The sequence below is a fragment of the Phalaenopsis equestris genome, unplaced genomic scaffold, assembly GCF_001263595.1.
Source record: "Phalaenopsis equestris unplaced genomic scaffold, ASM126359v1 Scaffold000002, whole genome shotgun sequence".
NCBI lineage: Eukaryota > Viridiplantae > Streptophyta > Magnoliopsida > Asparagales > Orchidaceae > Phalaenopsis > Phalaenopsis equestris.
Window position 1 is genome coordinate 66,015,966 of NW_018164444.1, and position 8,062 is coordinate 66,024,027.

Consider the following 8,062-nt stretch of genomic DNA (forward strand, 5'->3'; position numbering starts at 1 on the left):
TTTATGTATCTTATTCCTATAGTTTAATATTTATTTTTATACCACTTTAATATTTCTGATCACGTCAAAAATGTCACTATTTTAATGTTTAGAATATGATGGATGCAAATGTAAAAGTTGATATTTGGATAATAGAGATGTAAATACGTAAGAATTAGTGCATGTATAAGTAAAATGATGAGGGTTTAATATAGTAAATATTTTAGAAGTTTTTGCTAGAAGTTCATGGATTAATTTTGGTTTATATTAGATTTATGATTTAGTATTTAATGTTAATGTAAAAAAGAAAAGGAAGATGCTCTTTTTATGACTAGTTTAACTTGAATGGAGCTTGAGCTACACCTAGTTGTGGTTGACAAGCTGTTCTTGTATGTAGGGTAGTATTTAGTTGAGTTGAGGTGGAATTGGCATGACTATGATTAAAAATTTTGAATCTACCTCGGCCCAAAATAAAATTTATGTTTTTTAAATTGATTTTTTTTACTTACTTTATAAATAAGTATTCATATTATTTATGTTTATTATAGTTGTATAAATATTATGTAAGTACTAGCTTTAAATCATAATTTGAATTAAATAGATTTATATTGAAGCAACTTTAGGTAGGGTTGTGCATTTTTTGTCTTTATTCAGAAAATTGACCCAAATAGATCTAATAATTTGGCTTGATTTTGAATTGAATGTTCAGATTTCTGTTTTGAAAGACCATTATTTGGTTTTCGGTTCCCAGTTCAGATTTAAAAAATTTTCAATCGAACCAACCGAATATCAAAATTTACTTAACTTAATGATATTTTTAGACAGTCTTGGGCAATGATTAGTTAGTTCAATTTTGTAAACGAATGAAACGTTTTTGGAACAATATTTTTTTTTAATAGCAAATGTATAATATATATGTGTGTGTGTGTGTGTGTGTGTGTGTGTGTGTTGATTTATTTAAACCCGAACTGTTCAAACCGAGTTAAACTTCAGTTTGATTGGTTTGATTTTATTGAAATTGTATTCAGTTTAGTAGTTCAATTTATGGATTTCGGTTCAAATTGGAATGGATACCCCTAACTAAGATAAATTTGAAATCAATTTTGAAATTGAAATATAGCTTTGAATCAACTTGGACTGAATTATGAATAGTTCATAAAAAAACGGAGATAAAAAGTTCTAATCAAGTTGAGTCTTGTTTATAATTGATTGTCTTATTTTGTCTCTTAATTTGTGGACGCTATATCTTTATTCTCTTATTGTGGCATTATTTTTGCCGTCTTTGGTTGGAGAACTTTCCTACTTTGAAGTTGTATTTCTTCAACCTACATAGCTTCTGTACTTCATAATGACTTGTTCAATTTGGTTTCAACCAAGTTGATTCAATACTAACAATTAATTATGTGTTATTAGATAGAGGTTTAGTTTCTGTTTTCTTTGTCAATGAGATCACTCATAATATGCTATGTGCCAGCTTAGCACATGAACTTAAGTTTGTGTGCGCCGCGTTGAATGAGACTCGTGCACAAAACCCAACAATATGAACGTCTTTCATAGGTTAAATCGGCGTTTCGGATGCGCTTGTGCATTCTGTTTTGTCGTCTGAGGCCCGTTCGGCCACAATTTATGTGCACTGTATTGAATGAGACCCACGCACGAAACCCCAAAGTATTGTTTTCTAGGTGAAGTTGACGTTTCAGATGAGCTCGTACGGTACATTCCGTCGTCCGAGATCATCCAGATAAATTCTTTGGCGGGCGCCCTAAACCACTGCGGCGGTTAACTAGTCCAAAATCTTGATTCTCTCCAAAACATACGTAATTAGATCCCATATCTCCCTTCGACCGCGGGATACTCTAATGATGTCGGTAGGCTTCCAAACGGATGCTGCATGGTCTTTAAAAATTAAAATTGAAAACTGATGTGTCGCATGCCAAGACTGATGCCACACGACAACGAGTTTTTCAAGCAGACTGAATTATTGAAGATCTTGATTTTCTCTCCCAAGCACATATTAGGAGGTCTAGATGCATGACTTGAGCTGTGGGACGCTATGAACAATAAATTGTCCCGAGGCATTTAGGTTGACATTCTACACATGCGACATAAAAAATTGATGCCAACACCTAGAGGAGAGACTTTTGTGTGCTTGTCTCAGAGTAAAATATTTAGTTTGCTCGTTCTGGAAGAAAGTTTTATGTTTGCTGAACTTTGACTGTTTGAGGTGATCTTTGATCGACCCTATTAGTTCCAACTTCTATTGGCTAACATGGCCAGCCAGTCAGCTAACTCTTGGAGCCGTGTCTCGCCAAGGCGGTCATTGGTGGACGGTGATTTGCTGGAAACACAAATGGATTAAGAGCAATGCAGGTAAAATTTATAAGAATTGAGTGATATATATATATAAGCGATTGGCCTTTCCGGATGTTTAGTTTGGACGAAATAAAATCGCAGATTTGTAAGTCCATTAAGTCGCTACACGCAAAAAGTATGATGTATGAAGATATCTTCCTCCCTGGTTTGGGGTTGGAGCAGAGAAGTCGGCCGACAGGTAGGTAATCGGTCGAAATGTAGCCTCTCAACTTTCAGGATTTCACGATTAAGCCGTCTTATTTGCTGCTTGAACTGATTCACCTCAGCATGTTTCCCAATTTGCACAAGCGGATGCGGATCTGGTCTTTAGAATGAGAACTGTCTTTGTCCAGAGATTTCACCTCCTTCTGGAGCACCCCTATCAGGTCCGATCTCAAAACAGTTAGGGCTGCCTCCTCTCGGTTATGGATGGAGATGAGATTGTTAGGAAAATGGTAAACAGAATCATCATTAATCCGGTGTCGCTACCGCTGGAAGCACCGCCAATTTGCCCGGCGCTTGTTTGACGAAGTCGACGATCTCTCCGGAGAGCTCATTAGGAGTGTAGTGCTGTAAGCTTCTACTAGCAGGAGAGCATGGACCACATTTAGCATTTAAGATGCCGCATAAGGCAGGCGTCTGGCCGGAGGTCGGTGACCGGCTGGAATAATGCTGGCCGGCCGGAGGCATATACACATTGTAGAGATATATGCCTGCGCACGGGGAGAAAGAAAGCAGGTCAAATCATGTATTATATACATATATATATATATATATATATATATATATATATATATATATATAATACATGCATATAAGGTTATAAGTATCTATACAAAAAATAAGCATTTTGGTGTGATGTGATATTTATATTATCAAACATGTTTGTATTGGGGTTTAAGGTTACTTGGTGCAGTTAAATAGTTAATTAGTCAAGATTATTTGTATAGATCTATACTTACTATATTTTAAAAGCAATTAAAATTGTTTTTAGCAAATGATCTGTCGACTGGATGGTAGGTCGGTAGCTGAAAAAACAATTGATTGGTGAAGATTTCTCGGGAGAGGGCGGGTCGGTGGGCTTGACAGGCGGAGAGGTAGAATTCGCATGGTAATGGAAGAGTGCACATGTGTTAATTGGTCGGCTGGTATAGACAAGCAACAAATATTTCTGCGTGACACAAAAAAGATGTAGGTTTTTGCAATCCTCTTCTAAGTTTCCTGCGCACGTTTCGAAACCACTAGCCCTCCACTGTTATCCTGATATGCTCTAACTCTTAACGCTGTTAGGGTGGGGATTGGAAAGAAAAGGCCTCCATCGTGAGACATAATACTTTACTTGGCTCGCCGAGGAAGTCATAAGAGATCTCACACTTCTTATGTGTTTGACGAAGTTGTCCTTGTGCCCTCAATTCAAGATATTTGTTGTTGTTTATTCTCGACCTCCTAAAACATGATCTAAGTGTTCTCTCTTTGGACTATCAAGTGTCATCGAGTATTCGTTGAACTTTTTCATTGTTGAGTTAGGAGTTATACATTCACTTTGCGGTACTTGGCCCCCAACCAAAACTTTTGGTAGCCAGATGGGAACGACGATTTCAGCTCCTGATTTGTCATTGTGCAAGTTCCCTTATACAGAGTGTCTCTGTGGAGAATTCCTCCTCAGCGTTGCTCCCCTTCTTGTTGATAGCGAAATCCACGCTATCCACACCTAAAAGTATGTTGGATCCAAATCTGCCTGGTATAGTGTGCCCAACGAATAAAGCGTTGGGGACCAAGGAAATGAAATTGAACGAGGTAAAGAGAGAGAGGAGGAAGATTTGCCCCCCGGGGTGAATCGGAGTGTTCCTGGGCTCATAAACCCTTTTTATTGTTGTGTGTGTGTGTGTGTGTGTGTGTATATATATATAATATATATATATATATAATAAAAGAAAGATCTTTGACGAAACAAAAAATAGAATGAGAAAATTCATACCAGAAAACAGTAACACAACGGAACCCAGATTTACGTGGTTCGAGAAATTGCCTACGCCCATGGAGTTGCAAAGGATTTTATTACTTGAGGAATTTAAACCAGTCGGTCGTCTTGACTTACAAGGGAGATCTCTCATTTCCTTGCCCCCTCTTCTTCTCTCTCTACACAGAAGAAAATAAACTTACAAGAGAAATAAACTCAATTTCTCTTCTGCCACAAGCTACCAAGAAGAAGCTAAGGGAGAAAATTCATCTTCTTCCTTCTGTTGCAAGGAACTACTCCTTGCACCTCTCTTCCTCTATCCTGTGGAAGCAGGATTGCTGAAGAAGAACACAAAAATGTTGTATCATCAACTAAAGGAGAGCTGCTCCTTTTATCGTGAAACAACCGGGAGCGAAGGGATGCTTCGCTTCACGACAGAGGAAGGCGGGAGAGCGGTTGACGCTGTTCGCGAATAGCAGGAGTTGCGATTTTCTGCGATCTTGAGCGGGAGCGAGAGTCGAATTGAGACAGAGCGGAGTGACGAGATCGAGCGGACTGGATTGGGCTTCATCCAACCAATCTCCCACTTGGAGACCGATACACAGACTGCAACATCTTCTTCGTCAAACTGATATCCTCCGCTGACGACGTCACCCTTTTCTTCAAACATGAATCCTCGACTTCTGCAACTCAAAGCTCTTTTTTCCACACCAGAAGACCAAATGAAGCTGCGTACAATTTCAGTTTCTCAACAGTAACACCTTTAGTCAACATATTAGCAGTGTTAACATAGTCTTGCACCTCCAAGCTATTTCCTGGGTTACTCTTGTATCTGCTTACAACTCCTGCATGAGCGATATCCTGCCTTTGTTGAAAGCCTTTTTCAACTAGTCTAGCATTGTATCTCTTATTGTCATCAAGCTCAGTCTTCACCCGATACACCCACTTGTTGTGTAATACCTTCTTCTCTGGTGGAACTTCTGTCAGCTCCCATTTGCTTGAATTTTCATCTTGCAAGATTTCTTTATAGCTTTATGGTTCTTTATCATCTGCCTGTGAAACAATAGACATGGGTGCTCCGGACTCACTCTCTACCACATTCAATGATTCTTCATATATCATATATACTTTCATAAAGTCACCTACAACATAATTTCGCATCAATTCTCGATGGAATGTTGTATGAAAAGAAGCCAATGAATCCAATATCCAGTTATCAACAAAACTATGAATTGTCAGCAGTAATGCATCATATACTTCTTCAGATACCACATTTGCGCTATCCTTCTCCATCTTCTTGGAATTTCTCCAATTCCTCTTTATGTGACAACCCTTGCCACAATTTCAACAGGTTGTCTACTGACCAAACATTGATTTTAATCTCCCTCTATTTGAGTTTCTGTCATGTGATCTTCTGAAATCAACATTCAGTGCCAAACTCGTACCTGAGATCTCGCCATAATATTTCCCGCGCATCTCCTCAGCCTAAATCAAATCACGAATATCATCATATTTCAGTTTAGATTTACCTGCAGAACTGCTAACTGCCATCCTCATGACTTCCCAACTATTTGACAATGATGCCAATAATATCAGCGCACATATCTCATCATCAAAATTAATTTCAATAGATGACAATTGATTTGTAATAGTATTGAAATCATTCAGGCGTTGAGCAACGAAAACACATTTCATCATCTTAAAAATAAATAACTTATTCATCAAGTACACATTGATATTAGCCGATGGCTTTTCATACATACCTGATAAGGCTGTCATGAGATATACAGTCGTCTTTTCTTTGACGACGTTGTACGCAACATACTTTGATAGGGTTAATCAAATAACCCTGAGAACTTGTCGATCCACCAAATTTCATTCAGCCTCATCCATTCTTTCAGGTCTTTTCCCCAGTCTTTTCCCCAACCCAATAATAGAAGATGAAGTTTCTTCACATAGAGGTAGTCCTCTATCTGCATCATCCAGTAACCAAAATCTGTGTCATCAAACTTCTCGATCCCTGAAACCTTCACTTCATCGGCAGCCATCATTTTTCCTCAAATCTGAAACCACGAGCTCTTATATCAGTTGTTGTGGTAGTATAAATAAAATAAAACGATCGACGACAAAATGAAAAATAGAACAAGAAAATTCACATCAGAAAACAGTAACACAGTAGAACACATAGATTTACATGGTTCGGCAAATTGCCTGCGTCGACAGAATTGCAGAGGATTTTACTACTTGAGGAATTTACACCAGTCAATCGTCTCGACTTACAAGAGGGATCTCTCACTTCCTTACTCGCTCTTCTTCGCTCTCTACCCCAAGATACACCTAAGAAGATAAACTTAGAATAGAAATAAACCTAATTTCTCTTCTTTCACAAGCCACCAAGAAGAAATCAAGGGAGAACAATCTTCTTCTTTTTTTTTTCCTTCTACTGCAAGGAACTAATCCTTGCACTTCGCTTCCTCTATCCCGTAGAAGCAGAACTGTCGAAGAAGAACATAAAATGGTCGTATCGTAAACTGAAGGAGAAATGCTTCTTTTATCGTGAAACAACTGGGAGTGAAGGGATTTCGCTTCACGACGGAGGAAGTAATGAGCGGTTAGCGCTGTTCGCGAACAACAAGAGTCATGATTTTCCGTGATCTTGAGCGGGAGCAGGAGTCAGGTCACAACAGAGCAGGATGACGGGATCAGGCGGACCGGATCAAGCTCCATCTAACATTTATTTCATAAAAAGTAGAGGTTGCAAATAGGGATCCAAAAAAAAGTTCCTTACACATGTTATGACCTCCTATATTATAGAAGATGAAAGTAAAAGAATATAAAATTATATATTTACTCTCGCTTAAATCGAGTAGTCTTGGTTACTTTGGTCTTTTTGAGTGTCCAAGCCTGTTGCTTGACAGCCCTTCGGTTGACCTTCCGACATTTGCTACACTGTGTCTTCTAAATTTCTTGATTAGGCTCCTACGCCCCTTTGCAACTTTGCTTTGTATTTTTAAATGACAATATCAATATAATAATACTATTATTAAAGCTTTTATTTAACTTGCATTTGTGGAGATTCAAGCCGATCGTCCAAAGGCTTCGCTTGGATGTTCGGTGATCGGTCGATCGCTAGACTAGAATGGTAAGTCGATCGGGTGACCAATTGTAGAAACGAAATGGGCTGGAGAAGGGACATGGCCGGGAGGAGTGAGAAAATTGGTTGGTGATCGACGGATTGGTTGTAGCTAACATGCGATCACCACCATATGGTGGCAGGAGGCGATGGATACTTCGTGGTCTCATGAGAGGAGATTCACAGTGCTTCATTTGTGGTCTCATGAGAGAAGATTCATAGCGCTTTAATGTTATTTTCTAGAAACTCCATGTGGATGTGGAAACCTGAAATCTGTCGCTCTAATTGAGTTTGATGGAGAAGCATGTCGTAGAACCGGCTTCGCTTCATGAGCTTATGAGACACCGATTGAGTTGCCTGTCAGAGGAGCAAGGTGGTTGACCATTGATGGTTAATCGATTTGAGTAAGGTTGAGGGAGATCGACTGGTTAAAAAATGGTGGTCAGCGAAGGGTGGCCGGTAGGTTAAAAGTTTGCCCGGTGCCTATAAAGCTGCAAATTTTGTTGCATTCAGAACTAGTTTGGTGATCCAGAGGTGGCCAAATGGCTCTTGCCAATATTTTGTTTTTTTGCTTTCTCCTACTGCCGGATTGATCACGATTCCCATATATATATATATATATATATATATATGGGAAT